Source organism: Alligator sinensis, unplaced genomic scaffold (assembly GCF_000455745.1).
Source record: "Alligator sinensis unplaced genomic scaffold, ASM45574v1 scaffold335_1, whole genome shotgun sequence".
Lineage (NCBI taxonomy): Eukaryota > Metazoa > Chordata > Crocodylia > Alligatoridae > Alligator > Alligator sinensis.
Genome location: NW_005842354.1, coordinates 768,345 through 773,896, shown reverse-complemented (window position 1 = coordinate 773,896; position 5,552 = coordinate 768,345). Strand labels below are relative to the sequence as shown.

General features: G+C 43.0%; 1 protein-coding gene across 5 annotated transcripts in view; it reads right to left on the bottom strand.

Moving 5' to 3' along the window:
• NCK2 (NCK adaptor protein 2) overlaps nt 1–5,552 on the bottom strand; it is a 125,248-nt gene that overhangs the window by 7,556 nt on the left and 112,140 nt on the right. The window lies entirely within an intron of this gene.

Here is a 5,552-nt window from a genome sequence, read left to right as displayed (position 1 = left end):
GGGGGTTGTGTGGGGGGGGGGGGGGGGGGGTTCATGTTTTTGTTTTGAAAGAAAACAGGCTGCTTAATAAACAGCCTTAATTATTTTTATAATTGCATAATTAATTTTTATAATTAAAAATATAATTAAAATCCATTGCAATACACCACTTCTGGTGGGATGCCCAACTTGACAGGCATCAATCATTTGCAATTTTTAATTGCCTCCATCAGACCTGTGAAGTTTTGAAGCTGAAGTAGTCCAAGACAAAACCCATATTCTGTAGAATTAGCTCCTCAGAAAACTGAAGTCCTTTTACTGTACCTCCTACCTCTGCTCTCTGTGTTGCATAGGAATGAATGCAGTTATCAAATGCATTGCAGTTTCCAGGGGTTGAAGCTGCTCTAGTCACACCAGGAGTCCTCTGGTGGCAGTGCAACGTGTTAGATCTTTCAATATTACCAGTTGCTGTACTTAGCATCTATAATACGATCAACAACCCCAGCATTACTTTTAAGGTGTTAGGACTATAACTTCCCAATGACTAGCTGGAATGACTGGTTATGCATGCTGAATGGAACAGATAGGAAAAGAAGCCAGTTGTCCTCTTCAATCCAACATGAAACCATCTACTGCTTTGAGATATGCCTGCAAGTCAAAACACACCTGGTTTGGGATCCATCTCAAAAGCAGCCAATTGCAAATGGGTAGAAGCTCTCTCCAAAGCCTATTTACTTGTGCAGCAGCAAAGATGTAGTGACAGAAGCCAGGGGGAAAAACACACGGATCTTTCTCCTTGCATTACTAGACAAGGAAAAGAATGCTAGAAAATGGCACCTCAGCTCAACTCAGAACTCCTATTGCTTCCTGTAAGATACAGATTAGGCACTAGGAGAGGGACTCTGTGAAGCAAAGTCAAGTAAAAAAGAATCATCTTTCTGAATCATGCCACTTTCTTTTGTTTGTAGTGATGAAAATACGATTCATGAAATGGAAGCAGGGAAATCACCCACCCAACATACTCTGATGGTGTAACAGGTTGGACTGTTTGCAATATTATTCATCATTTGTGTAACCATAGTAACTAGGAGCCCCTCTCATGGCCTAGGATTCCCTCGTGCTAACTTCTGTTCAGATACAGAACAAAATCCATGCACCAAAGCACTAACAGTAAATATAAGATCAGAGACAGCAGGTAGGTCCAACAGTACAGTATAGTATTAGTACAGATAGAAGGAAACTATAAGAGAAGAATGGTCTGCACTAGTTTCAGGCACACCATGATCCTGTGCTAGAAAGAAGCAATGTAACTTCTCTACAAAGAAACATCCACTGAAGTTCCAGCCTTCCCTTAGGTTACAAAATGACTGCAGCTTAAATTAGCCAGGACAAACGCATGCTGTGAAAAGTTTACCAGCAGGTTTCTGTAATGGTAGACAATTGTGGCCAGACATTGCTGTCTTCCATTGATCAAAGAAACAACAGGCAATGTTTTCTAGTTCTAGTAGAACTAAATCACGATAAAACTAATTCACCCAGCTCCCACCTATGAGACAATACACATCTCACCATCTAAATCATCAGTATGTTGCACTCCTCAAAACAACTTGGATTAAGTGTGTGAAAACTAAGGACAGTCTCAGCTGAAGAGATCCAGCTGTGGAACAAACTTCAAGAGGAGATTAAACAAATCCAGTCTTCAAGAAATGGTGCAAAACCTTTTCTACTGGACAAAGCACTGAAAGAGTAAACAGGTCAATAATCAGAATATCAACCATGCACGCCACCTCCAAAAATCTCCCAAATCCCAGCCTATTTTAAAGCTTTATATAGCTCAGTCATGGGGACAAGCCAAAAAGAGTTAATAGTCCAAGAAATGCTTCTTTACACGGAAGACACTTCGATATTACAGCAACAAGCAGCCACACAATAACCTGAGACACAGAGGTCAAAAGGCTGCAACAAACTATAGAAAAGAATAATTCATACTTATGCCATCAAACAGGACAATGTCAGTTTACAGCCTGAAGAGAGGCTTCTCCAATAGGTGGAATAATAAAACACTATAATAGAGGCTTTTAGCAGCATGAAGAAATGAAGAGAACAAAATATATTCCTGAAAAAAGTCACTGGCTAAGATTTTTTTTAAACTACCCTGCTGCCATGCTGTTCTACAGTAAATCTTTGAAAGCTTGAAACATGCTTCTTTATCCATTTCTCTCTCCTGGTCATTATGCATGCATACAGGTATACTATATGGTGACTGCTTTTTGTTTTTTAAACATTAGATAAGAATGTTTGAAAGAGAGAGAGGAAAAGAACATAAAACATTATAAGGGCTGCCTGAGAAAAAAAAATGAAGGAAGATAAATGTTGCTATATTAAAACATAAAAAAAAATGTCCTTTTAAATTTAATAGATTTAACAGAACTAAATTGTCTAAGCAATACTAAGCCAAAACCAGATGCTCACAGGCAGAGAGGATCCAGGGGTGCAGTGGCATGGAGACACTCCCTTTCAGTCTAAAATACCAGGGGAGAAGCAGGTGGGGACTTTGCTCCTGCCTGCTCCAGCTGGGCTCTGCCATGGACAGAAGCAGCAGCAGACAGGTTTATCCTCACAGTCCAGTCCCCACGGTGTGCCCCCATCAGTACAGGAGCAGGCAGGTGCAAGGGAAGGGAGTCTCCCTGCAGCTGCCAGCCATGCCTGGCTCCACATGCCACTGAGCAAAGGGGAAAGGAGGGAGAAAGGAATATTTTAACCTTCTTGAGGGACTTTAAAAAGCCCTTAGTTGCTGCTGATGGGGCAAAGTCTGCCTCTTCTTGTGTGCAGCTACCCACAACTCAGGTCACTGCTCCTGCACTCCCCTTTACAAAATTCTGGAGCCTCCCTTGCTCCAGGTCTACTACAAAGTGTATTTTTTCCTGTATCCCCCTGTTTAAAGGGATCAAATACGGTGTATTCACAAGGCCAAAACCAAACGTCTTGATTAAAAAGAAACTGGAGCCCTCAATTCAGGAGCAGTCAGTTCATGAATTCTGTGTGCAGTGTTTTGTTTAAAACCTAAGCAAATTCCACCGGCTAGCCCTGTAAGTCTTTGTGCTGACACTGACTCGCAAGTGATCAACACAACTACATTGTGAATGAGTCTTTGGTATCCTCCATTATTGCCAATCCTACTAGAGAGGAACAGTCAACTGAATTAAACACAGCTCTTCAGAAACTACTCTGCATACAAATCTTTTTATTATAATGATGCCATATTAAATATGAAAGTTTTTTAAATGAGTTAGTTAATTCCAGAAAGAAGTCAAAAAGCCTTTTTAGTGCTACATAGTGAAACACAGTTGTAACACAGGGTGCCTCTAGACATTATTCCAGTCATAGCACTACTTTCCTTGCACGATGAAAACATTGTACCATGCGCATGGCTGGACCAGCATAGGACAGGCTGTCAGGAGGAGGGAAAAAGGAATAACACCCTGCACTGCTGGGGAGCTCTCACTGGCCAGCACCACCACTGAAAGAATTCAATGACTACTAAGGAGTAATCCCCCCAGGACCCCAGGAGTTTCTCCAGAAAGCAAGATGCGGGGTAGGAAGGGGAAATCCTTCCTTCAGTTCGCCAAATTCCTGCATGGAGCTGGGGACACCCTGCTGGGCTGGAGCAGAGCTTGATTCTCCTGGACAACAGCAAGCTGGTGGGAGCGACAGAGGGAGGGGATCCCATCCCTTTCACACACGGTGGGAGCCAAACACCTTGTCCAATGTGGGCAGAGCCCAGATCTCTTAAGCAGCAGCAAGAAGGTGGGGCTGGGGGGGGGGGAATTCCTCCCCTCACTTCATCCTTCCCCATACAAGTGCAGGGAGCTGGGGATGAGGCAGCAAGCATGGGGGAATCCCACCCCCCCCTTTCCCAATGCTTGCTGTCACTCAGGAGACCAGGGCTGCCTGTGACCATGCATGATGTCCCTGGCTCCCTGCACACAAGGGGGTGAAGGGGGTACTCCCCTAACAGCTTGCTTCTATCTGGGAGACCTGGGCTCTGCTTCAGCCAGGCTGAGTGTCCCCAGCTCAATGCACAGGTGGCGGGATTCCTCTTCCCCCTTCCCCTCAGTTGCTGCTGCCTGGGACACTTCAGCACGGCTTGGTGTCCCTGCTTATTTGTTCTGTGTTCACATAGTTGGGGGGGTATACTTCTCCTGCTGGGTGCCTCTGGGTAGGCAGAATGAATGTAGGGTTCAGAACTACACTGGGGCAGGAGTTTCCTCCATGTTCTTTTTCAGATAAGTTTACACTGGAGATGAAGCACTGCACCCCGGGATGCCAGAGGACCAGCAGATTGCTATCACACAATGCATTCCTTGCTACCCGTGCAAATTAAAGCTAGACAGCAACCAACTATAAAATTAGTACACATTTTCGAGGTCTAACTTCATAGCTGGTTGGAACTTTTTATTGCGAGATAGGTACTTTGCACATCTAGCTGGTCTCAGTTAATTTCACAAAAACTACAATGTGTAGAAGAAGGCCATAGGGGTCATGATGGGGTGGCTTGTCTGCATAGCCATTAGGGCTGAAACAGTGCTTGTTTAAAGCTAAATTTTCAGGCTGCTCTAAAATCCACATGCATAGTCAGATTAGCCTGAAGAATGACAGGCATGCCAGGTTGGGGCTTGTGATAAGTTTGCGATGAAAGGCTCTAGTAAAAAGAATGATGACATCCAGTCTTTCCAACAAAGCTATTTAAGGGGGGAAAAAAGAGGTCTTAAACACTCTTTTGTACACATTTTTTTTTTGTGGAGAATTCACATAGAATAGAATTAAGATCCACAGTATACTTGTTAACCTGAAGTATACCCATTAACCTGAAGTATTCTGGGAAGCCAGAATACCATGGTTTCTCTCTTTCAGTGACTGCTGTTTCTGTTCTTTTTATAGCTGGCAACAGTAATTAAGACACTGTATTCTGACCAGAGGCACCTATCATTCCTCCCGCAAGCATAAAGATGCAAGGCTAAAAGAAACCTCAAAAGTAATTTGGTCTATCCTCTTGTAGTAAGAAAGGGCAAGTATGTTCAGGACCCTAACAGGTTCTTAACCCCACTCCCCCAGAAAAGAGGTTCCACAAATTCTGTATGTAACCTGTTCAAGTGCACAACTACACTCATGGTTAGATACTAGGAAAATTCTGTAACCTAAATCCTCTTTTCTGCAAATTAAGCTGTTTTCTTCCTATCCAACTCCCAGAGGATAGAGAACAATTGATCACCGTCCTCTTTGTAAGAATAATTTTCATAATATAAGACTATTATGCTCCTCACCGCTCTTAGTTTTCCCTTCTCCAGACTAAACAAACCCAATTCCTTCAACCTTTTCTCACAGGTCAAGTTTTCTAAACCTCTTATCATTCTTCTTCTTCTCTGGATACTTTCCCATTTGTCTCCATTTTGCAAGTAAAATAACAGAGATTGCAAAGTCATTTCTGGCAGATCTGGGAATAGAAACAGAACCTGAAGTAATAGAGAAGCAGAGTTAAGAAGCAGAGAAGCAGTAATGGGATGCATTCCACA